This window comes from Cherax quadricarinatus, chromosome 28 (genome assembly GCF_038502225.1).
Source record: "Cherax quadricarinatus isolate ZL_2023a chromosome 28, ASM3850222v1, whole genome shotgun sequence".
Classification (NCBI taxonomy): domain Eukaryota; kingdom Metazoa; phylum Arthropoda; class Malacostraca; order Decapoda; family Parastacidae; genus Cherax; species Cherax quadricarinatus.
The window spans coordinates 36,342,695-36,370,587 of NC_091319.1; the positions used below are offsets into that span (position 1 = coordinate 36,342,695).

Here is a 27,893-nt window from a genome sequence, read left to right on the forward strand (position 1 = left end):
ACACACAATACACTTTCTCGGGGTAGATGGTCACTGTATCAAGAAGTGAGTTAGTGAGGATTCGCTCTGACACTTTTCCCTGTGGTTGTGGTTGATGGACAGAGAGGCAGGTACAGGTGTGGTATTATGCTGTTGTACTCTCTACTTTATGACACTGAGGGTGAATTCTGCACAGTGAGGTCATTTTCCAGTCTTTATTTTGTACATATTGAAAGCACTGAGCATTGTAATGTCTACACTGGAGAAATACTTTCATGTACCACTTGCGACTCCTACACACACAATCAACAAGCCCTATTTGCATGTCACACCTGTCTACCAGTCACAATGTTGTTTGTATAGTCGACGACAGCAGCTGGCTGTACAATACATTACCTGGAGTTTACCTGGAGAGAGTTCCGGTGGTTAACGCCCCCGTGGCCCGGTCTGTGACCAGGCCTCATGGTGGATCAGGGCCTGATCAACCAGGCTGTTACTGCTGGCAGCATGCAGTCCAATGTATGAGCCACAGCCCGGCTGGTCAGGTACCGACTTTAGGTGCTTGTCCAGTGCCTGCTTGAAGACAGCCAGGGGTCTATTGGTAAACCCCCTTATGTATGCTGGGAGGCAGCTGAACAGTCTTGGGCCCCTGACCCTTATTGTGTTGTCTCTTAACATGCTAGTGGCACCCATTTTTCATTGGGGGATATTGCATCGTCTGCCGAGTCTTTCACTTTTGTAGGGAGTGATTTTCGTGTGCAAGTTTGGTACTAGTCACTCTAGGATTTTCCAGGTGTATATAATCATGTATCTCTCCCACCTGCATTCCAGGGAATACAGGTTCAGGAACTTCAAGCACTCCCAGTAACTGAGGTGTTTTATCTCAGTTATGCGTGCCATGAAGGTTCTCTGTACATTTTCTAGGTCAGCAATTTCACCTGCCTTGAAAGGTGCTGTAAGTGTGCAGCAATACAGTATTACATTGGTGTTCCTGTTCACTTTGTACCATCCTGTTTCTTTGGATGGTTGACAGCAATGTCACATCACGTTTGTCATGCCACATCAGTGCCATGATGGCATTGGCATGAAACACTGGCACTGCACCTTCAGCACTGCCTCCACTGAACCTTGACATGTATTTTCTCTTTCTTCTCACTGTTCCACATATATCGATATTGCTCAAGTGGAGGAAATCAGTGAACATAGGGCTTGTGTACCATATGTCTGTGTACAATGTATGACCCTTGTCAAGGTATGGCCCCATCATCTTGTGAACAACATCACTGGAAATTCCCAACATCCACCTGGTATCGTCAAGTGCATTTTTCCCCGCATAGACATTGACATAAGTCTCAAAGTCACAAGTAACAAAAAATTTTGTATCAAGCGATGTTTGCTCGGTATACAGTGGCCCCCCGCCTTATGATATTAACCTGTTCCTGAGAGCTCATCATAAGCCAAAATTATTGTTAGCTGAATTAATTTTCCCCATAAGAAATAATGGAATTCAAATTAATCTGTTCCTGACACCCAAAAGTATGAAAAAAAAAAAAAATTTTACCACATGAAATATTAATTTTAATACACACAAACTGAAGAAGACATGCACAATTACTACTCTACTAAGAATAGAATACATGACACTTACCTTTATTGAAGATCTGATGATGATTGATGGGATGGGAGGAGGGGAGAGTGTGGAAGTTATTGTTTAGAGGGGGGAATCCCCTTCCATTAGAACTTGAGGTAACAAGTCCTTTCCCGGGGTTACTTCCCTACTTCTTTTAATGCCACTAGGACCAGCTTAAGAATCACTGGACCTCTGTTGCACAACAAATCTGTCCACAGAGCTCTGTACCTCCTGTTCCTTTAAGACTTTCTTAAAATGGGCCATAACATTGTTATTGTACAGGTTGCCAACATGGCTTGCAGTAGCTGTGTCAGGGTGATTTTCATCCGTAAAGGTTTGCAGTTCAACCAACTTTGCACATATTTCCTTAATCTCTTTTTTCAATTCCATACTAATTCTTGCCCTTTTTACCACAGGGATGGCACTAGAAGCTTTCTTGGGGTCCATGGTGACTTATTTTGCAGTTACAAGCACTAAAAACACTGGGATAATGTGAAATGTACTGAATATATGCGTAGATGCAACCGCACTGGCTGGCTTGTAAACACTGGTGCTGAGGCCACACATGGGACGCGTCCTAGACGAATCACATAAGGCAAGCTTATCGTGAGGCGAGGCAAAATTTTTGCGTTCAAATGCTTCGTATGGCGGATTTAATGTAACACAATGTGTTCGTAAGGCAGCGGTCCAGTGTATATTGTTCAAATGACAGTCGTCCCTTGAATGAAGAACTCCTCAACAAAAATGTTCATGAAGGAACAAAAGTAGGAACTAAATTTCTGTTTCAGATACATAAACACTTCCCAGATTTTGTATAGTAGGTCATTTTTGTTAGGCCTCTTCCTATCTGAGAAATGCAACATTCGTAGCAACAGAGTGAATCTGTTGCAGGGAAGGAGGTCATGGAAAACTGGAGTACTGAGGAAGTAGTCTGTGGACCAGTACTGTGCTATACTGTGCTTATCTGTATGAGGCATAAGTGTGACAATGCCAAGAAATAAATGCATTTCGGCAACAGTTGTATCTTTCCACCTGCGTAGCCATGACGATTCTGCAACCTCTGTGTTGTCCATTACATAGCAGTAGTAATTGTTCGTCTGGGTGACTATCAGGCTCATGATGGGCTCATCAAAGTATGTATAGTTGGAAATACTCTAACTCTGAAGACTCATTCATGATGGGATGTTCTGGGAGGATGTCACTTCCACTGGCATTAAAATTGAAAGGAGCCAGCAAATGACCCCCCTAAATTCCATCAATATAATGACATTTGCCTTTGCAAAAATACAGGGTCTAAAGCCGTCAACAAACAACAAAATTTCTTACATCGAGGGACTGTTCACGGAGTCAAATGCAATGTTTGCAGCATTCACAGAGACCCACATAAAGGATCATTTTGACAACGAAATATGGATCCCAGGTTATAACCTATTCAGATGCAACAGACCAAACAAGCAACAAGGGGGATGGGGTTTGGCCTGTACATCACAGAGTCACTCATTTGCTCAGAACAACTAAACACCTCAAATGATGTAGTTGAAGTTTTGGCGGTAAAGATTGAAAACAAAAATCTTGTCATTGTGGTTAAATACAAACCTCGAGATGCAACTTCCCAGCAAATCTGGAAGCAGCTTTTGAAAACTGACCACTGTCTGGATAATCTCTCTACTCCTACCCCAAACATCTTGCTACTGGGGGATTTCAACTTCAGACACCAAAAATGGAAGAGTGTAGAAAATAATATTTTAGCAGAGATCACCCCGGGAGGCAGCTCAGATGAAAATTCACACACACACGAACTATTAAATCTCTGCACCACATTCACCTTAAAGCAGCAAATACAAGAGCCTACAAGATTAGAAAATACGCTGGACCTCAACTTCACTAAATGCTAAATACTCAGTACACACATACTCACCTATGCACTCCCACATCATAACTTCAACAATCACTTTGAACCTTTTATCCATTGTTGACAGGAATATAATTGAACCATTGTTTTCCACAAAAAGCATTTTAGACTATAAGAATATATCCTTATTCTTATACAAATTTAATTCACTTATAGTTAATTAATAATCTACTGTTCAACTATGAAATAATTACTGTCCTACTGTACAACTATGATAAAATCCTTAGTGTTAAGTAGACTGTAAGCCAATAATGTTAAGTTAGCTCATAATGCCTAGGCATAATAGAGGCTCTCTTTGCATTGCAACCCACTATTGTAAATATAAAATCTCAATGTACTGTTTGCAAAGACATAAAATAAATAAATAAATAAAATCTGATACAAAATATAACTGTATCAAAGACAACACATTCAGATCACAACATAATAGAGGTACAGATATATATGCACAGGGTTCCTGACCAGCAAAATGTGACAAGTCATGAGGGTGTCTTAACAAAATTCAATTTCAATAACAAAAACATACAATGGGAACAATTCAACCACATCCTCAGTGAAACAAGCTGGGAAGATATCCTGAACAACACAGATCCGAACCTTTGCGTAGAAAAAATAAACTCTGTGGTTCTTGAGGTCTGCTCAAGAACCACACAGAGAAGATGTGAACTAGAGAGAGAGAGGCATTCCCTACACAGACAAAGGCAAAGAATCACAGAGCTGCAGAGAGGGGCAAATATATCTGAAATACGAAGGTAGGTTCTGGCCAATGAAATTGCAAATATCAAACTTGAGCTGAAGGAATCTTACAGGAGACAAGAATCTCAGGAAGAACTAAAAGCCTTAAAGGAAACTGGAAAAAAAATAGTTCTGTTACACAAAATTTAAGGAAAAAACATCCAGTATTGGGTCCCTGCTTAGGTGAGATGGGACATACAAAGATGACAGCCAAGAAATGAGTGAGATACTAAAGTCCCAATATGACTCAGTGTTCAGCAACCTGCTGCCCAGACTACAGGTCGACAATCCAAATGAATTCTTTTTGAACAATACCCAAAATCTGGCCATCTCAAAAATCTCTGACATTATCCTAACACCATAAGACTTTAAGAAGGCAATAAATGATATGCCCATGCACTCTGTGCCAGGCCCAGACTCATGGTACTCTGTGTTCATCAAGAACTGCAAGAAGCCCCTGTCACATGCCTTCAGCATTCTATGGAGAGGGAGCATGGACACGGGGGTCATCGCACACTCGCTAAAAATAACAGACATAGCCCCACTCTACAAAGGTGACAGTAAAGCAATTGCAAAGAAATACAGACCAATAGCACAAATATCCTATATTATAAAAATCTTTGACAGGGTTCTAAGAAGCAAGATCACCAACCACCTAGATACTCATCAATTACACAACCCAGGGCAACACAAGTTGTGGTCCTGCCTGTCCCAGCTACTGGACCACTATGACAAGGTCCTGGATGCTGTAGAGGATAAACAAAATACAGATTGGTATACACAGTCTTTGCAAAAGCTTTTGACAAGTGTGACCATGGTGTAATAGTGTATAAAATGCATGATAAAGAAATAACAGGAAAAGTTGGATGGATCTATAACTGCCTGACAAATAGAACACAAAGAGTAATGGTAAACAGAGTAAAGTCTGAGGCAGCTACGGTGAAAAGCTCTGTTCCACAAGGCACAGTACTCGCTCACATTCTATTCCTCATCCTCATACCTATCATCCTTTGCGGATGACACCCAAATTGCCATGACAGTGACCTCCATCAAAGACACCACAGGACTCCAAGCGGACATCAACCAAATCTTCGAATGCGCCACTCAAAACAATATGAAGTTCAATGAAGAGAAATTTCAACTAGTCAGATATGGAAAACTTGAGGAAATTAAAACTGTATCAGGGTATACAACAAATTCTAACCATAAAATAGAGCAAAAAAGTAATGCAAAGGACTTGGGAGTGATAATGTCAGAGGATCTCGCTTTCAAAGACCACAACAATGTATCTACTGCATCTGCAAGGAAAATGATAGGATGAATGATGAGAAACTTCAAAACTAGGGATGCCAAGCCCATGATTATTCTCTTCCAATTGCTTTTCTCTTTAGGCTGGAATACTGCTGTACACTAACTGGCCCCTTCAAGGCAGGCAAAATTGCTGACCTGGAGAGCATACAAAGAACTGTCACAGCATACATAAGTACAATAAGGCACCAAAATTACTGGGAACTGTTGAAGGCCCTTTATTTGTATTCCCTGGAATGCAGGCAAGAGAGATAAATGATAATATACACTAGGAAAATCCTAGAGGGATTAGTACCAAACTTGCACATGAAAATCACTCCCTATGAAAGCAAAAGGTTCGGCAGGAGATGCAACATTCCCCGATGAAAAGCAGGGGCTCCATGAGTACACTGAGAGACAACACAGTAAGTGTCCAGGGCCCAAGACTGTTCAACTGCCTCCCAGCATACATAAGGGGGATTACTAATAGACCTCTGACTGTCTTCAAGAAACCACAGGACAGGCACATAAAGTCAGTACCTGACCATCCGGGCTGTGGTTCGTATGTCAGTTTGGATGCGGCTGGCAGAAACAGCCTGGTTGATCAGACCCTGATCCACCATGAGGCCTGGTCTCAGACCGAGCTGCAGAGGCATTGACCCCCGAAACCCTCTCCAGGTATACCCTAGGTATGTCAGCCGCTTCAGCAACCTTATCAGCTTTGATCAATTCTCATTCTCTAACAAAAGTTTGAGTTTGGTGTGGGAGAGCAGACAGAAATTGGTCAGCTGCCATGAAATAAGAGATTCATAATCGTGATCAATTCCAGTGCTCTCTATCCAGAAGCAAAAAAGTCAAAAAAGTGTCATTGGAAATTGCTGAAAGTTCAGTCCCGCCTATAAAGAAACAAACCTGAAATCTTTCCTAAAATAATTCGGAGTTTTCTAGTACCCTTTAAGTATAGCCTTTTTTAATAAATTATAGTCACAGATTGTATCTTGGGATAAGGTGGCACATACGTATATTTAAAGCAATCCTGAGAATAGCATACCTAGCCTAGTTGCCCAGATATCAACGGACCATTCACAGAGGGCAGCGGTATTTTCGAACCTTCTGTGAATGGAGGCAAGTTCAGCACTGGTACACTAGAGGTAGTCGGGTGTTGATCCAGTATACCTTCATCTATTTTCTGGTGTGAGGTTAATTTTTTATTTTCTAACAAATCAGTTTTCGGCTGACCTTCTAGAACGGATTAAAGACAAAAACTGGTGTTCCACTGTAATATGTAAAACTAGTAAAGAATATAAAATACTTAAATATGAAATTAATCCTACTTGAAGCAAAGAAATGAAAAATGAAATGTATAAATAATTAATGACTCAAAGCTAATATGTACAATATGTAGTGGATAATGATTCCATACCAATGTTCTGGGAATGCACCCCTCAAGGAAGGTTCCTTGATGTTGGTGAGGGGCTCTTGATTTAGGGAATTGGATCTGTGCTCCAGTTCCCCGAATTAAGCCTGAATGCCTTCCACATCCCCCCCCCCAGGCGCTGTATAATCCTCCGGGTTTAGCGCTTCCCCCTTGATTATAATAATAATAATAATCTGGGAATGCAGCTCTGAATTATGGGTTGGAACACTGAGCCATTGTTGATGATGATAATGGGGGGTGGGTCACAGGTGGACATGACTGTTGACACACTGAGTAGACAGTGACTCCAGCACGAGTAGGGATTCTGACTAACAGAGGTACTGGGATCCTCTGACCACCACAACACTTGTGAAGTTGAGTCGCCAGAAGAGAACCACCATGAAACGTTGGTGAGGTGATAACTGGGGAACAGCTGCTAGAATGGTGTGTAGCTGATTGTGAGTCAGCTACCAGTGGAAGGGGACCAGTGCAGGTACAGATGCCAGACTGAATGTAAGATCTGTTCAAGATCTATGCTGCCCCTCTCATCTTGCCTGTTGGATGACCCGAGCTGACAGTGCTAAAATAAACACAAAATTACACATCAATCGAAAAATCACTCACATGATAGGAGTTTACCTGGAGAGAGTTCCGGGGGTCAACGCCCCCGCGGCCCGGTCTGAGACCAGGCCTCCTGGTGGATCAGAGCCTGATCAACCAGGCTGTTGCTGCTGGCTGCACGCAAACCAACATACGAGCCACAGCCCGGCTGATCCGGAACTGACTTTAGGTGCTTGTCCAGTGTCCAGTGGAGTACAACCTTTAAAAGAAATGGTGAGGATAAATGATGATGTTACACTACATCAGTCCAAATCATGACAGGAAGAATTAGTGAAACCTAAACGAGAGTGAAGCTCTTGTTTAAACCAAATTAACCCACATGATAAATTAAACAGGAGAAATGAATACTTACAGATTTGATGGGAGCCTAAAGTCAAGTGACTGTGAACTAGTCGGAGGGACACACGTCACCTCCCACCAGGTAAAAAAGGTGGGGTAGCAGTAACAATGTCCACACCTAACAAAACAAGCATACTGCCCAACAAACTACCACCACCAATCATTCATATTTCCACCACTCCTATCTAATGAACTTTTCCCTCACACCCCACTATGCTGTATGACCCTTGTAGGCTCAGTGCTTCTTTATTATAATAATTGTCATTTGTTTACCACCAATTGAGCAAAAGAGACCTCTACACTAGATTCTTCTTTTTCAAGGCAAGGTAATACACAGCAGCATCCTGGAGTTGTCTTCTGCATGCACTGCAACTTTTGCAATCTGAGAGAAAAAGACATCATAATTCTAATCATGATTATATTAAAGCTTTTCATGTAAATGCATACTAGTATGAAGTTTTCCAAATACAAAAAAATATATTATATAGATTGCCTATTTAATAATTATTTTATTGTAATAAACACTATGAAAATGTATGTTACTGTGGCATGCAAAGAGTACGTAACCTTTATTCGGTGCATGTACACACCCTCATTGAAAGGCTATCTCCCCCAATCAGCGATCCAGGTACTAAGGGTTGATGATGGGGACCTGTCGTTCAATCAGTACCCAGGTTCCAGCCAATGAGAAGATGGTTTTGGCAATCGCAGAGGTGTTGTGGGTACCACTCTCCTGTCTGCCCTTGTCATTTCCATTCTAGAGCTAGTTGAAGCACGGTCTGCTCTCTAGTGGCTTCTATTCTGCCTTGCTTACCGTGGAGTGCACTAATACCTATTGTTGTACATAGTCTATATAGTGCACATATTTCTGTTCTAAATTGGTGAAGGATAATACAAGTCGAAAGTTTTTCTGCTGTGTTTATTTTGCTCCCTTTACACCCAGGATAACAGGCCTTTGGGACTCCTGGATTGTAATAGTTATTAAAGCAGCAGGTTGAGACTGTAGTGTTACTGACCAACCCACCGCATTCTAATTCCTGTAACTCTGCCCAACCTGGGTTGCCCTGGAAATAAAGAAAACTACATGGTAAAACAAGTAATATCTTTAGCCATACTGCTAATAATGTTAATGTTGTTTTGTTGTAATGAGTTACTGCACCAAATTGGAAGAAGTGTTTCAAATTATAATGTAAACAGCTGAAGGGATTCAGGGAAACTAGTTAGCTGGACTTTGAGTCCTGGAGATGGGAAGTACATTATTATTTTTATAATCAAGGGGGAAGCACTAAACCCGTAGGATTATACAGCACCTGTGGGGGGATGTGGAAGATATTCAGGTTTAAGTCAGAGAACTGGAGCACATATCCATTTCCCTAGCTCAAGAGTCCCTCACCAGCATCAAGGAACCTTTCTTGAGGGAAAGGGAAGTACAGCGTGTGCATCCTAAACGAGGGGTTTGGAATATACCTAATCCTATTGTTGGAACGCATTACAATAAAACACATTATAATAATGCATTGATCAGTGTGGTTTTTGCAGAGTATGGTATTTTATAGCATACATTAACTGTACAGTACTATGCAAGGTAATACTGTACATGGGTGAAAGGAAGGGGAAAAAATTTGTGGAACTAATAATCATGTTTTCCATGTAGCTTGTGGTGGTATGTCACCAGACCAGTTGTGACTCAGTGTCAAAACTGACTTCCTGTTTCATGAGTCATGTTCCTCTACATTGTATTTAATCTAAGATAACCTAAGATGATCCAAAGGAAAATATTTCCCTCTTTCTTTTTATGGTTATTAATTTAATACTTTTCTTTCATTAAAAATCACTATTGTAGTTGAGCAAATTATTTTCTCAGGAATACAAACCTTTTCATGTTTCTGAGAACTGCATTGTAAACTTATAATAAATTTACAAGTGCACCACATTATGGAAAAGATTGAAAAATTAATGCACTGTTATTGCCGGAGTTATCAAGTGTCAACTCTAGCCACACACTCATCAAGGAAAGAAAAACTTCAATTTGTTTATTATCTTAATTGAATACTGTACAAAAACCTAAATAATGTTATACACTTGGTGGAATGCATATTAATGGACTGTATTTTGTTATTTCACCCAGAGTTATTTTAAAGTGTCAGCCCATAATGAAGATATTATGCATAAGAAGCTTCAGCAAGTGTACTAACACACATCTACTCTTTATTTGCTTTGCCATGTTTAAAGATCAACATTACTTTATTTACAGTAAAATGTTATGGCTAAATTTATAAGATGTTTGATGTAATTATTTCACAGACATTACAAAAATTTATATTTATTACTTGTACTTTAAAAGATAAAGATGTGAGATATTAGTGAGAAAGTTTATTCTTTCTTTAATGCTACTTTGAGTTTACTGGCAATTTGTTCTTCTTTGAATGCTTGATACACGTAGGAAAAGATGATAATTTGCACCATAACTACTGCACATAATGCTCCATAAATAAAATTCATTGGGTGTTCAACACCAAATTTACTTTCCAAAAAGTCTTTGCTTGTATAATATGCTACAAATGGAAGTGTAAACATAGCAACACTGTGGACAAAGAGCTTGAGGAGGACCTGGCCTTGACTTGGAAGTTTACCAACTTGGACACTTGAAGGTGGGTGGTGATGGGCTTGTACTGAGTCTTCTGATACTCTCACAACACCTGCCATTGTCCCTCCAAACCAAACACTTATTAAACTGGATGGCTTCTCAAGGTGTAACCTGGGAAACAAACATAATTTTAGAGAAAATATGACCATTTAAAATTTAGGCCATGCTATAACAAATTCAGTAAGTTATAATATGAAAATCTGTACACCAGTTATCATAGAAAAGGTACAGTAAATATCCACACGTCATTCTCCTTTCATTACAGTTTTCAACAATTTTGAGATGGATATACTATAAGCATTCTTGAAAAAATAGACCAACCAGTATATTGTCTAAACACACTTATCCCCTCATTCATTTATGAGAGTCAGATCACAGCCTCTCTTTGCAAGTAACATAATTGTTTTATACAGTATATTCATTGTCCAGAAAGGCGATCTGATGTATCATAGAAATAAATAACTTAACCCTTTAATTGTCCAAATGTTGACTTATGTTCTTACTGCTAGTGCTGCAAACATAGATCGTTTCATTTTTCCCTGCCTTCAAATTTGGTGCAATAGGCCTGAGAGGCCTAGACATGAGAGAATGGGTCAGTGCACTCAATGTGCGCAGTATGAAACAAATCAGAGACCCCGTAGTACCTCATGGTAGCACTAGTTAGTTTCAGCACCAGTTTGGGTCAACATCATGGCAAACCCCTGGGATTCATTCATGCCCTGTCATATTAACACTTTTAGTAGAGGAAAGTGATAAAAATCCAAGTTCAGTGGCTCTGAGACTGATGTGGCCACAAATGATTGAAGAATTAGTGCAAATATTGAGGATAACCCAGATGACTCTCAGCCCATCACCTCTGAGGTGGCCAGTGTGGCCACACCAGACCCTCAGCCCAGCACCTCTGAGGTGGCCACTGTTACTATTCAGTGACAACTACACAAGTGGAAATTATCATTTTCTTGCAGCTTTGGTGATGACAATAGTGAAAGTGCTAAAAGTGATGATGAGATTGATTTTATGCCCCTAGAGGATTCTTCGAGTGATAGTGATACACATTATTTCCCAGTGAAGCGTACCTTTAGGCAGCGTCACCTACATTCAGGCAGTGTGCCATATGCGGTCCCCAAGGGTCGTGGCAGGTCATGACCAAAAACCCTGGCCAACGACAGTGATACTGATCATGAAGGGGAATATGCAGGGATGGAGGAGGAGGTGGTGGGTGGCATGGTGCCTGGGCCACATGGCACAGTGGGCGGGCAGACAAAGGACAGGCCGGCACTCCCTCAACCATGTGATGCCTCCACTCCCGTCCCTCCTGCTACCCCATGCCCCATGTCATAGGTCCACCCTAAACCATCAGATGGTGAATGGAACTGGACACAAAGTACAACATTCGTGCCACATACTTTCGATTTTGACACCAGTGGAAATGGCATCCTCCCAGAATGTCCCATCACAAATGAGTCTACAGAGTTAGAGTATTCCCAATTATACTTTGACAATGCATATACAGTACACTCATTAACCCTTAACCCTTTGACTGTTTCAGGCCCCTCTCTGAAACTGTCATTCTATGTTGCTCAATTTTTTAAAAAAAAAAATTATTTTTTCTTATGAAATGATAGAGAATCTTTTCCCGATGGTAATGACACCAAAAGTTCGAAATTTGGTCGAAAAATCGTGGAATTATGCTCCCGCGAAGTTAGCGGTCTCGGCGACATATGCGTATCGGCGATTTCGCCGACTTTGAGCCCTATTTTCAGCCAATTCCATTGTTCCAGTTGACCAAACTCATAGCTATTTCTTTAGAACTCCATTTTATCTATCAGCTGAGTACAAGAAACCTCCCATTTACTAATTTGGACTACCCAATATGGTGGTCAGAAATTGGCAATTTGGCCAATTTCACGCAAACTAAAAAAGATGCCAATTTCAAAATAGGGTCCAGAATAAACAAAGTAGACATTCATGGCACTAAAATAACATATGCTCTGTTCATTAGTCACATCTCTAGGCCCCTCTTATATTATTATTGCTTTCTATTTTGATTTTTTATTCATACAAAAAAATACAAAATTTACTGTTATGCAGATGACTGCATTATTGTAAAAATGGTATAAATAATATCAGTGCACTAGTGAAAGAATATTAGACTCCCCAGTTGACGTGTATTGGACGTGTGGTGTGATTTATTTACTCTTGAACATTGGTAAAAATCGAACATTTCCGCTTCTTTGAGCTCAGTTTCAAGGTCGTTTTCATCGTAAAAGTAATGAAAATCATCTCTATTTCTGTAATACGTTTTCCATTTTATCACCTAACACCATGAAAATGCGAATACAACGATAAATACTATACGAAAATACACCTCAAAGTCGGCGTTTTATTCCAAGAAAACGATCAGAGTTTTTTTTTTCTCATTACGCAATGTGTGCTGCAGGATTTTTTTTATGTGGTGCACACTGACCACACAGACCCATTCTCTCACATGTGGGCCTACCAGCTTTCTCCCGCTTGATTTGAAGCCGCTAGAATTATTGAGTATATATACGTCAGAAACATTGGCTCGTAAGACGTATTTATACGTTGAAAACAGTCAAAGGGTTAAATGGTCCAAACGTACATATACGTTTTTTCAACATCTGAAAGTATGTAAAAAAATGTAGATCTTCCATCTTGTTTTACATTTGAAAACGTGTAAACAAAAACATTTATCTACATTTTTTTTTGTTATATTTGAAAATATGTAAAAAAAAGGTAGATCTACTTTTGTAGCTACGAATTTGAACGTCGATCTGTTTGGACCGTTTAAGGGTTAATTACCTTAAAATATCTGTAGTCTTAATGTAGGGTGAGAGGTGAGTTTTATTTGTATGAAGTTGGAAAGTATGGGTAGCCAGGAAGGGCAGCCCTCCCTACCCCACCCACCCACACATTATGTAAACAAACCAGATGAATGCGTCTGGTTTTCGTCACAAGTCCAACAAGTTGCCTGGCTACCACAAGTTGCCTGGCTACCACAAGTCTTACAAGTTACCTGGCTACCACAAGTCTTACAAGTTACCTGGCTACCACAAGTCTTACAAGTTACCTGGCTACCACAAGTCTTACAAGTTACCTGGCTACCACAAGTTCTACAAGTTGCCTGGCTACCACAAGTTCTACAAGTTGCCTGGCTACCACAAGTCTTACAAGTTACCTGGCTACCACAAGTCTTACAAGTTACCTGGCTACCACAAGTTCTACAAGTTGCCTGGCTACCACAAGTTCTACAAGTTGCCTGGCTACCACAAGTCTTACAAGTTGCCTGGCTACCACAAGTTTTACAAGTTGCCTGGCTACCACAAGTCTTACAAGTTGCCTGGCTACCACAAGTTTTACAAGTTGCCTGGCTACCACAAGTTGCCTGGCTACCACAAGTTGCCTGGCTACCACAAGTTTTACAAGTTGCCTGGCTACCACAAGTTTTACAAGTTGCCTGGCTACCACAAGTTCTACAAGTTGCCTGGCTACCACAAGTTGCCTGGCTACCACAAGTCCTACAAGTTGCCTGGCTACCACAAGTCTTACAAGTTGCCTGGCTACCACAAGTTGCCTGGCTACCACAAGTCTTACAAGTTGCCTGGCTACCACAAGTTCTACAAGTTGCCTGGCTACCACAAGTTGCCTGGCTACCACAAGTTTTACAAGTTGCCTGGCTACCACAAGTTCTACAAGTTGCCTGGCTACCACAAGTTGCCTGGCTACCACAAGTTTTACAAGTTGCCTGGCTACCACAAGTTCTACAAGTTGCCTGGCTACCACAAGTTGCCTGGCTACCACAAGTTTTACAAGTTGCCTGGCTACCACAAGTCTTACAAGTTGCCTGGCTACCACAAGTTCTACAAGTTGCCTGGCTACCACAAGTCTTACAAGTTGCCTGGCTACCACAAGTTCTACAAGTTGCCTGGCTACCACAAGTTTTACAAGTTGCCTGGCTACCACAAGTTCTACAAGTTGCCTGGCTACCACAAGTCCTACAAGTTGCCTGGCTACCACAAGTTTTACAAGTTGCCTGGCTACCACAAGTCCTCCAAGTTGCCTGGCTACCACAAGTTTTACAAGTTGCCTGGTTACCACAAGTCCTCCAAGTTGTCTGGCTACCACAAGTTGCCTGACTACCACAAGTCCTACAAGTTACCTGGCTACCACAAGTTTTACAAGTTGCCTGGCTACCACAAGTTTTACAAGTTGCCTGACTACCACAAGTCCTCCAAGTTGCCTGGCTACCACAAGTTGCCTGGCTACCACAAGTCCTACAAGTTACCTGGCTACCACAAGTTTTACAAGTTGCCTGGCTACCACAAGTCCTCCAAGTTGCCTGGCTACCACAAGTTGCCTGACTACCACAAGTCCTACAAGTTACCTGGCTACCACAAGTTTTACAAGTTGCCTGGCTACCACAAGTCCTACAAGTTACCTGGCTACCACAAGTTTTACAAGTTGCCTGGCTACCACAAGTCCTACAAGTTACCTGGCTACCACAAGTTTTACAAGTTGCCTGGCTACCACAAGTCCTACAAGTTGCCTGGCTACCACAAGTTTTACAAGTTGCCTGGCTACCACAAGTCCTCCAAGTTGCCTGGCTACCACAAGCTGCCTGACTACCACAAGTCCTACAAGTTACCTGGCTACCACAAGTTTTACAAGTTGCCTGGCTACCACAAGTCCTACAAGTTACCTGGCTACCACAAGTTTTACAAGTTGCCTGGCTACCACAAGTTGCCTGGCTACCACAAGTCCTACAAGTTGCCTGGCTACCACAAGTCCTACAAGTTGCCTGGCTACCACAAGTTTTACAAGTTGCCTGGCTACCACAAGTCCTACAAGTTGCCTGGCTACCACAAGTTTTACAAGTTGCCTGGCTACCACAAGTCCTACAAGTTGCCTGGCTACCACAAGTTTTACAAGTTGCCTGGCTACCACAAGTTGCCTGGCTACCACAAGTCCTACAAGTTGCCTGGCTACCACAAGTTTTACAAGTTGCCTGGCTACCACAAGTCCTCCAAGTTGCCTGGCTACCACAAGTTTTACAAGTTGCCTGGCTACCACAAGTCCTACAAGTTGCCTGGCTACCACAAGTTTTACAAGTTGCCTGGCTACCACAAGTCCTACAAGTTGCCTGGCTACCACAAGTTTTACAAGTTGCCTGGCTACCACAAGTCCTACAAGTTGCCTGGCTACCACAAGTTTTACAAGTTGCCTGGCTACCACAAGTCCTACAAGTTGCCTGGCTACCACAAGTTTTACAAGTTGCCTGGCTACCACAAGTCCTACAAGTTGCCTGGCTACCACAAGTTTTACAAGTTGCCTGGCTACCACAAGTCCTACAAGTTACCTGGCTACCACAAGTTTTACAAGTTGCCTGGCTACCACAAGTTGCCTGGCTACCACAAGTCCTACAAGTTGCCTGGCTACCACAAGTTTTACAAGTTGCCTGGCTACCACAAGTCCTACAAGTTGCCTGGCTACCACAAGTTTTACAAGTTGCCTGGCTACCACAAGTCCTACAAGTTGCCTGGCTACCACAAGTTTTACAAGTTGCCTGGCTACCACAAGTTTTACAAGTTGCCTGGCTACCACAAGTTGCCTGGCTACCACAAGTCCTACAAGTTGCCTGGCTACCACAAGTTTTACAAGTTGCCTGGCTACCACAAGTCCTACAAGTTGCCTGGCTACCACAAGTTTTACAAGTTGCCTGGCTACCACAAGTCCTACAAGTTGCCTGGCTACCACAAGTTTTACAAGTTGCCTGGCTACCACAAGTCCTACAAGTTGCCTGGCTACCACAAGTTTTACAAGTTGCCTGGCTACCACAAGTTGCCTGGCTACCACAAGTCCTACGAGTTACCTGGCTACCACAAGTTTTACAAGTTGCCTGGCTACCACAAGTTTTACAAGTTGCCTGGCTACCACAAGTCCTACAAGTTACCTGGCTACCACAAGTTTTACAAGTTGTCTGGCTACCATAAGTCCTCCAAGTTGCCTGGCTACCACAAGTTGCCTGGCTACCACAAGTCCTACAAGTCACCTGGCTACCACAAGTCCTACAAGTCACCTGGCTACCACAAGTCCTACAAGTCACCTGGCTACCACATCTCATATTTATGTTAATTTATTCTACTGTGGGGTGTATTTAGATGGATTAAGCAAAATGTCTATATTAACATTTTATACTATATTTAATGCTCCTTAGAGTGATTATTATTGTGTTGTTATTATTATCATTATTAATATGGCATCTTCAAGACTAGTAAGACACTCTTAGTGATTTTAATGTGTACCTGCATGCCAGCACAGTGTGTAAGTTTACTTAGGTACAGGTACACATACGTATCAGTTATTATAATAATGTAGGTATGTCGTCTGCCTGGGTTACATACCTACACCTACCTACATATCTACACAATAAATAATGTGGTCCAGAGCCATATTATTACCATCAAAATACCATGTTCACTAAGTTTAATCATTTATAACAACTACCTTTAGATGCCATCATAAACAAAGAGAGAAGTAATGAATAATTCATGCCAAGAATTGTAAATATTAAAAGTGTTATGTATTAAGGGGAGTGACAATGTTTTCCCTCCGCCAGGCTACCACACCTCCATAGTATATAAACAAAATGTTTATATGCTATGTAACGTGTTTCTTATATAATTTTGAAGAAAATATCATAGATGGATTAATGAATATGTCTATATTGACATAAAATTAGACATTTAATGTGTCCAAGAGTGATTATTATTACATAATAGAGAGATGTGCTCATGGAGAATGTAAACAAACCGGGTGGCCTGCGCCATATTTGAAAGACTACTTACCGTATAGAAAGTTTTGGTCATAATTTGAGATCGCCGTATTAGCGGAACGCCGTAAGGCGAAACGCCGAAAAGCGGGGCCCTACTGTATACAAAATCAAGGAAGTGTTTATGTATATGAAGCAGAAATTCAGTGTGCCCACTTTTATCCCTACAAGAACATTGTTGTTGATGAGTCCTTGATTCTATTTAAGGGACGAAGGTCATTCATACAATACATACCAAGCACACGTAATCAATTTGGTATAAAACTTTTTGTTATGTGTGACTGTGAGAGTGGCATAGTGTTGGATGTCACTGTCTACACCGGAGGAAACACATTCGATGATGCCAGACGGATGGTAGGCATTTCTGGTGATGTTGTTCGCAAGATGATGGGGCCATACCTTTGGAAAGGTCATACGCTGTTCACAGACAACTGGTATACAAGCCCTATGTTCGTTGATTTCCCCATGTGAACAATACTGATATATGTGGAACAGCGAGAAGAAATAGAAAACACATGTCAAGGTTGACTGGAGGCAGTGCTGAAGGTGCCGTGCCAGTGTTTCACGCCACTGATGTCATGGCACTGACATGGCATTATAAATGGGACATGACACTGCAGTCAACCATCCACAGAAATGAAATGGTAAGAAGTGAACAGGGACATCAATGAATGTATTGTAAAGCCAGATGCTGTTGTCAACTATACAAACAATATGTGACTAGTAGGCAAGTGTGACATGCAAATAGGGTTCATGGATTGTGTGCATAGGAGCTGCAAGTGGTACATGAAAGTATTCTTCCACCTTGTAGATATTGCAATGCTCAATGCCTTCAGCATGTATGAAATACATGGAAATGACTTCACCATGCACAATCCACCCTCAGTGTCATAAAGTAGACAATACAAAAGTATAATGCAACACCTGCACCTGCCACTCATCAGCAACCTGCCCACTAATCACAACCACAAGTGGAAGTGCCACAGAGAATCCTCACTAACTGTCACTACCTGATATAGATACAACCTATCCCTAAAAAGAGGTATTCTTAGAAAAAGTGTTTTGTGTGTGTTCACACCACAAGGTGAACCCCAACAGCAGAAGGCCACACGATTCATGTGTCAGCAATGTGGGGTGGCACTCTGTATGACTCCATGCTTCATGGGGTATCATACAATCCTGAACTTCTAGAAACATAACTGGGACCTTTAAATACCTTGTATATATTTGTAGGCAATAGTATATGATTGACCCAGGTGTACAAATTCACCTATCTGTGTGTACTGTGTGTTTGTGATGATATGATTACTAATTCTGTACCAATTACAGTGGACCCCCGCATAACGATTACCTCCGAATGTGACCAATTATGTAAGTGTATTTATGTAAGTGCGTTTGTACGTGTATGTTTGGGAGTCTGAAATGGACTAATCTACTTCACAATATTTCTTATGGGAACAAATTCGGTCAGTACTGGCACCTGAACATACTTCTGGAGTGAAAAAATATCGTTAACCGGGGGTCCACTGTATTTATGTCTGAACAATAACTGGCTAAAAAATCAAAAGAGTTACTATAAAACATAATTATCCTAATATAAAAGCTAAGAAAATTACAAAAAACTGGAACAACAATATATTTGCAACATTTCTGCAAGAGGCAGCACTCCATGTTGCCGTCAATTGAAAGTCCAGCACCAACTTTACGGCCTTATATCTTGGTAAGTAGTGACCCTAAAAAAATTTTTTTGGCCTTATTACACACTCAATATTGCCCTCTTTATTTAAAAAAAAAATCAAAATATTCAGAACGCTAGCAGTGAAAACGTAGATTAATGGTATGGACAGTCTCTAAATTACCCGATGGATGATCATAATTTGAGCTCTTGCTTCACATGATGAGAGTCCGGGTTCGATTCCCAGCAAGGGTAGAAGCATTGGGCGTGTTTCCTTACACCTGCTGTCTATGTTCACCCATCAGTAATAATGGGTACCTAGGTGTTAGTCTATTGGTGTGGGTCACATCCTGGGACAAAACTGTCCTAATTTGCCCGAAATGCTCTGCAGTGGGGAAACAAGTGTAATCAAGGACAAGATAAAACCAATATTACAAACTAGTAATACCACAGGAAATAGCAAACAAGAGGACTCCATTAGCAATAGTGAGGATATATTACCAAAAACAACTGGTGAGAGCTCCATTGTTGGTGCTAGTGAAGATAGGAATAAGACAGGTAAACATGCACCAACAGGAAATACAGTCACAGAAACCCAAGGCAAACAGAAACCAAAATAGGTGCACATACTATGCACTTGGTATCTCCAGGCATGGGAAATCTGGAAAAACAGATAGGACGTGCAACTATGACCATCCTAAAAAATGCCGTGCCCATATGACAACAGGAAAATGCAAACTCCCTTCCTGTAAGCTTTTTCACCCTGAAATGTGTCCCTCTTCAGTACAGGAAAGACTGTGCTATAACTTAAATTGCCAGGCACACCATCTAAAGGGGACAAAAAGATACAAAACATCCAGGCCATGGGAAAACCTGGGTAGCCACAGCCACTCAAGAGGGAGAGGTTTTTTAGTGCCAGGAAGGAAAAAAAACTGGCAGGAAATGGTGGAAATCGTACACCAAATCCAGTCATTCCTGGAGTGGAACCACTCCAAACCAACAGATACAGATACTAATGCCGGAAAAAAAAGTACCCCCCCCCCCCGGTACCAACAATACCACCAGTCAGAAGACATTCTTCATTGCAAATATACAGGGTCTAAAGCCAGCAACGAACAACAAAATACCTTTCATCCGTGGACTGCTTGCAGAGGCAAATGCAATGTTCGTGGCTTTCACAGAGACCCACATAAAGGATCACTTGGACAATGAAATATGGATCCCAGGTTACAACCTATACAGATGCGACAGTGTGAACAGGCAAACGGGAGGGGTTGGCCTGTACATCGCAGAGTCACTTGTTTGCACAGAACTGCTTAATGCCTCAAATGACGTAGTGGAAGTTTTAGCAGTAAACATCGAGAGCCAAAACCTAGTCATTATGGTAGTCTACAAGCCTCCGGATGCAACGTCCCAGCAATTCTAGGAACAGCTGTTAAAAATTGACCACTGTCTGGAAAATCTGCCAGCTCCTGCCCTCAACATCTTGCTCCTGGGGGATTTCAACTTAAGGCACCTAAAATGGAGGAATATAGCAAATAATGTTGTTGCAGTGATAACACCAGGAGGCAGCTCTGACGAGAACTCACACACACACACACGAGCTTTTAAATCTCTGCACAAAATTCAATTTAAACCAGCAAATAATAGAGCCTACTAGACTGGAGAATACACTAGACCTCATCTTCACTAACAATGATGATCTGATACGAAATGTCACCATATCAAAAACAATATACTCAGATCACAACATAATCGAGGTTCAGACATGCAAGCATGGAGCCCCAGACCGACATAATGAGATTAGTCACGAGGGAGCATTCACCAAATTCAACTTCAATAACAAAAAAATATAGTGGGACCAAGTAAACCAAGTCCTAACCGATATAAGCTGGGAAGATAGACTAAGCAACACAGACCCCAACTTATGCCTAGAACAGATTAACTCAGTGGCACTCGATGTATGCACAAGGCTTATTCCTCTAAGAAAAAGGAGGAGTAGATGTAAAATAGAAAGAGACAGGCACTCCCTTTACAGGCGATGGAAAAGAATAACAAAGTGGCTAAAAGAGGCCAATACATGTATATCTGAAATGCGTAGGGAGTCACTGGTCAGAGAAATAGCAAACATTGAACTTAAGCTAAAGGAATCTTAAAGGAGTCAGGAATCGCGGGAAGAACTAAAAGCCATAAATGAAATCGAAAGAAACCCAAAGTACAGTGGACCCTTGACCAGCGATATTAATCCATTCCTGAGAGCTCATCGTTAATCGAAATTATCGTTAGTCGAGTTAAGTTTCCCCATAAGAAATAATGGAAATCAAATTAATCCATGCAAGACACCCAAAAGTATTGAAAAAAAAAATTTTTACCACATGAAATATTAATTTTAATACACACAAACTGAAGAAGACATGCACAGTTACATGACACTTACCTTTATTGAAGATCTGGTGATGATTGATGGGATGGGAGGAGGGGAGAGTGTTGGTGGTGTTAGTGCTCAGAAGGGGAATCCCCTTCCATTAGGACTTGAGGTGGCAAGTCCTTTTTCGGGGTTACTTCCCTTCTTCTTTTAATGCCACTAGGACCTCTGTCGCAAAACATATCTGTCCGTAGAGGCCTGTACCTCCCGTTCCTTTATGACATTCCTAAAGTGTTTCACAACATTGTCAGTGTCACAATTAAACACTTGTTCAGGTTTCAATTCTTCACTGTCTTATGTACTCCTTGAATTCCAGCACATATTTTTCAGCTGCTTTTTGGTCCAAACTGGCAGCTTCACCATGCCTTATCACACTATTTATGCCACTATGATTCTTAAATCTCTCAAACCAACCTTTGCTGGCCTTAAATTCACTCACATCACCACTAGTTGCTGGCATTTTTCTAATTAAATCCTCATGCAACTTCCTAGCCTTTTCACATATGATCGCTTGAGAGATGCTATCTCCTGCTATCTGTTTTTCGTTTATCCACACCAATAACAGTCTCTCAACATCTTCTATCACTTGCGATCTCAGTTTCGAAAGCACAGGTGGTGTCCCACAGGGAAGTGTCCTTGGCCCTCTTCTCTTTCTCCTATACATAAATGACCTTCCAAATGCTTCGCAATTACTCAAACCCACACTATTTGCAGATGACACTACATACGTCTTCTCTCACCCGAGCCCAGTCACGCTAGCCAATACTGTAAATACCGAATTACAGAAAATATCTACCTGGATGAGGACTAACAAACTTACACTAAACATTGACAAAACCTACTTCATTCAGTTTGGTAACAGAGCTACAGATGTCCCTCTTAACATAATGATAAACGGATCACCTATCACAAAGCTAACAGAGGGAAAATTCTTAGGAATCCACCTTGATAATAGACTCAAATTTCATACACATACACAACAAATTTCTAAGAAAATTTCCAAGACTGTAGGCATACTATCGAAGATACGGTACTATGTTCCACAGTCAGCCCTCCTGGCCCTATATCACTCTCTTATTTACCCCTATCTCACCTATGGAATTTGTGCATGGGGCTCAACAACAATTAACCATCTCAGACCACTAATTACCCAACAAAAGGCTGCAGTTAGAATGATAACAAATTCTCACTACAGGCAGCACACTCCACCAATATTCAATACACTAAACCTACTCACCATACAAAACATCCATACTTATTACTGCACCTATTACATACATAGAACACTTAACTCTGACATTAACCCTCCCCTCAAACATCTCCTTGCCAACCTCAACAGAACACATGACCATAACACAAGGCACAGATCACTCTTTGATGTACCTCGTGTCCATCTCACACTATGCAAAAACTCAATGCACATAAAAGGCCCTAAAATCTGGAATTCATTACCTGTAAATATAAAAGAAACACTACCTGTTTATAAATTCAAGTCTCTTCTCAAAGATCACTTACTCACCCAAAACCAAATAAATACTGAATAACTGAACCTTATAAATTGTATATCTTAAATGTTTCTCACAATTATATCACATAAATGTTAAACCTAAAACCGAATCTAACTTTATTATTTTTTAAATACACTACCTAACAGAATACTTCATACAACTGAATGTACAACAATGCATGCAACCATATGACCTGTCTTTGTAATACTCACTTGTGCTTTATAGTAATCTGTTTACATTAATGTTTTATCACTGATTTCATCATTGCTTAGCTAATCTTAAGTTAATTTTAAGCCAGCCCGTAATGCTATGCATAGTATAAGTGGCTTTGGCATGCTGCTCTTATCTGTATTTTTTTGTACCTCTGTATGTGTGCTCAAATTGTTAATAAATAAAATAAATAAATAGTTGCACCTTTGGCAAGAGCAGCTTCCTTGATTGCCGTTTTCTTGGCCACAATAGTAGCGATGGTTGATTGGGGTTTTGTGTACAACCTGGCCAGCTCGGAAACACGCACTCCACTTTCATACTTAGCAATGATCTCTTTCTTCATATCCATAGTAATTCTCATCCTTTTTGCTGTAGGGCTGGCACTAGAAGCTTTCTTGGGGCCCATGGTGACTTATTTTGCAGGTGCAATCACTAAAAAGGCTGTGATAATATGAAATGTTCCGATTGTATGCTTGGAAGCGACAGCGATGGCTGGCTGGCTTGTAAACACTTACCTGAAGTGGGCGCGTCTCAGACGGAACGAATAGTGTTGGTCGAGTTTTTTAGCGCAAGTCGAGGCAAAATTTTTGCATTAAAATGTATCGCTGGTCGGATTTATCGTTAATCGATGCCATCATTGGTCGAGGGTCCACTGTATTTCTTTTCCTATGCCAAATCAAAGTCGAGAACAACGTCCAGTATTGGGCCCCTACTTAAACAAGATGGGTCCTACACAGATGACAGCAAGGAAATGAGTGAGCTACTCAAGTCCCAATATGACTCAGTTTTTAGCAAGCCGCTAACCAGACTGAGAGTCGAAGATCAAAATTAATTTTTTATGAGAGTGCCACAGAATTTGGTTAACACAAGCCTATCTGATGTTATCCTGATGTCAAATGACTTCGAACAGGCGATAAATAATATGCCCATGCACTCTGCCCCAGGGCCAGACTCATGGAACTCCGTGTTCATCAAGAACTTCAAGAAGCCCCTATCACGAGCTTTTACCATCCTATGGAGAGGGAGCATGGACACGGGGGTCACCCCACAGTTACTGAAAACAACAGACATAGCCCCACTCCACAAAGGAGGCAGTAAAGCGATAGCAAAGAACTACAGACCCATAGCACTAACATCCCATATCATAAAAATCTTTGAAAGGGTCCTAAGAAGCAAGATCACCACCCATCTAGAAACCCATCACTTACACAACCCAGAGCAACATGGGTTTAGAACAGGTCGCTACTGTCTGTCTCAACTATTGGATCACTACGACAAGGTCCTAGATGCACTAGAAGACAAAAAGAATGCAGATGTAATATATACAGACTTTGCAAAAGCCTTCAACAAGTGTGACCATGGCGTAATAGCGCACAAAATGCGTGATAAAGGAATAACAGGAAAAGTTGGTAGATGGATCTATAATTTCCTCACAAACAGAACACAAAGAGTAGTAGTCAACAGAGTAAAGTCCGAGGCAGCTACGGTGAAAAGCTCTGTTCCACAAGGCACAGTACTCGCTCCCATCTTGTTTGTCATCCTCATATCTGACATAGACAAGGATGTCAGCCACAGCACCGTGTCTTCCTTTGCAGATGACACCCGAATCTGCATGACAGTGCCTTCCATTGCAGACACTGCAAGGCTCCAGGCGGACATCAACCGAATCTTTCAGTGGGCTGCAGAAAACAATATGAAGTTCAACGATGAGAAATTTCAATTACTCAGATATGGTAAACACGAGGAAATTAAATCTTCATCAGAGTACAAAACAAATTCTGGCCACAAAATAGAGCGAAACACCAACGACAAAGACCTGGGAGTGATCATGTCGGAGGATCTCACCTTCAAGGACTATAACATTGTATCAATCGCATGTGCTAGAAAATGACAGGATGGATAATGAGAACCTTCAAAACTAGGGAGGCCAAGCCCATGATGACACTCTTCAGGTTGCTTGTTCTATCTAGGCTGGAATACTGCTGCACACTAACAGCACCTTTCAAGGCAGGTGAAATTGCTGACCTAGAAAATGTACAGAGAACCTTCACGGCGCACGTAACGGAGATAAAACACCTCAATTATTTGGATCATTTGAAGTTCCTGAACCTGTATTCCCTGGAACGCAGGCGGGAGAGATACATTATTATATACACCTGGAAAATCCTAGAAGGACTAGTACCGAACTTGCACACGAAAATCACTCACAACGTAAGCAAAAGACTTGGCAGATGATGCAACATCCCCCAATGAAAAGCACGGGTGTCACTAGCACGTTAAGAGACCATACAATAAGTATCAGGGGCCCGAGACTGTTCAACTGCCTCCCAGGACACATGAGGGGGATTAACAATAGACCCTCGGCAATCTTCAAGCTGGCACTGGACAAGCACCTGAAGTCGGTGCCTGACCAGCCGGGCTGTGGCTCGTACGCTGGTTTGCATGCGGCCAGCAGTAACAGCCTGGTTGATCAGGCTCTGACCCACCAGGAGGCCTGGTCACAGACCGGGCCGCGGGGGCGTTGACCCCCAGAACTCTCTCCAGGTAAACTCCAGGTAAATACCAAGGGGTTTTCTGTAGTAAATCAATCATGTCAGCTAGGCCTGTATACCTTGTACATGTACTTGTAGAAATAAGATAATAATATCACACTATGTAACAAAATTTCACTTTTGTTGTGTTCCTGGGAAATAAGCATCATTTTCTAATTCTTTATAACTAAACAAAACTTAAAACAGCAATTTTCATCCCAAAATGTTGCTCTTGTGGTCAGGATATTTCTGGAACACTTTCAAGGAGGGCTGATGTAAAAGTATTATGTTCTAGGGTTTTGTTTGGCAAATATAAAAACAGCGGCTCACAAACCAGCATTCAGTTCAGCTCTGGCTGCCTGAGACGACACATCAGAAGAATTGAAATGGCATCAAGAGGGTGCAATCATTCTCCAGATACATTCTGCTATATATGTGGTCAATTCATTAAGACAAGAGCAAAGAAGTTCTCTGTAACAGCATCCAAAAAAATGTGTGAAGCTTACAAAGCATATTTTGTCATGCCAGTTGTGGACCAAGACAAGACCTGGGCGCCTCATGTTGCTGGTGAACATTGTAAGAAAACACTGGTAGGTAAGAAAGTCACTAGTTATATGAAGGATAAAATCTTGAACAGGAACATATTTTAAATGAAATGTATGTAACAGAAACTAGTTGTTTTGTTCTCTTACAGGATGGTATAGAGGAGAATAAAGAGCCATGAAGTTTGGTGTTGCTAGAATATGGTGTGAACCCGCTGATCACTCAACCAACTGCTATTTCTGCCTGGTGGTGGATCTTTCAAAACGCCGAACTGAGAAAAATGCACCTGCTACTTCTTATCCAGACTTTCTCTCTTCTATTGCACCAGTACCACACAGACCATACCACGGGCGGGGATAGAACCCGCGATCAGAGAGTCTCAAAACTCCAGACCGTTTGCAATCGTGTCATTACGATTTCGTGAATCATTACCACACAGTACTGATCTTCTTGTACCTACACCTCCAGAAAGAAGTCAACCATCAAAAGAAGAAAGCAGCAAATCAGAAAATGAAGAACAGAGTGAACAAGACTATGATCTCACGGATGCAACTGTTGTGAGGAATCCTTACTACCCAAACCAAACAGACCTCAATGACCTTATCAGAGGTCTTGGTTTGACAAAGTCAAATGCTGACCTTTTGCTTTCAAGGCTCAAGGAGTGGGACTTGGTAGATGAAAGTGTACAAGTGACAAGTCAAAGAAAAAGTCACCAACATTTCTCAAGCTTCTTCACTTATGAAGACAGGTTGTGTAACTGTAATGATGCATCAAGCCTGTCTGATGCAACTGGAATTGAATGGAATCCAGATGAGTGGAGACTCTTCATTGACAGCTCCTCCAGAAACCTGAAAGCTGTACTTCTGCACAATGGGAACAAGTATCCATCTCTTCCCTTGGCTCAACAGTGTCAGACTTCTACTGGAAGCTTTGAACTATGATAAATATGGCTGGGAGGTTATTGGAGACTTCAAAATGGTGGCATTTTTGATGGGACTCCAAGGAGGTTTTACCAAGTTTCCCTGTTACCTCTGTCATTGAGATAGTAGAGACAGAGCAGCACATTACCAGAGGAAGCACTGGCCTGAAAGGACTGAGTTCTCAGTAGGAAGACATAATATCAAATATAAACCATTGGTGGATTTTCAAAAGGTTCTGTTACCTCCATTACACAACAAACTAGGGCTAATGAAACAGTTTGTTACAGCTCTTGACAAAGAGTCTGCAGCCTTCAAGTATCTTCAAGATTTCTTTCCCAAGCTATCAGAGGCAAAGATGAAGGCTGCCATCTTCTCCATGATTTTCCTAACCACAAGTTAGGAAAATCATGGAGTGCTCAGAATTTTCAAAGAAGCTCACAGAGAAGGAAAAGGAAGCCTGGGAGAGTTTTGTTGCTGTAGCACAGGGCTTTCTGGGCAACAACAAGGCTGACAATTATGTGGTACACACAAATACAGTTACATAGATTATCATACACAGCAGCATATGTGTAGAGAACCTGGGATAACCCAGAAAAACTCAGACAAAGTGACTTATTTCCATTGGGGTCCTTTTGTTACTTTATCAATAATATTACATTAATAT

At 41.4% G+C, this 27,893-nt stretch overlaps 1 long non-coding RNA gene across 1 annotated transcript in view; it reads right to left on the reverse strand.

The window, feature by feature from the left end:
- Positions 1-9,948: 9,948 nt before the first annotated feature.
- Positions 9,949-27,893, reverse strand: part of LOC128693195 (uncharacterized) — a 35,548-nt gene continuing 17,603 nt past the window's right edge. Inside the window, exon 2 of the long non-coding RNA XR_008407680.2 lies at positions 9,949-10,678. This is a non-coding gene — a long non-coding RNA (uncharacterized lncRNA). The remainder of the gene's footprint in view (positions 10,679-27,893) is intronic.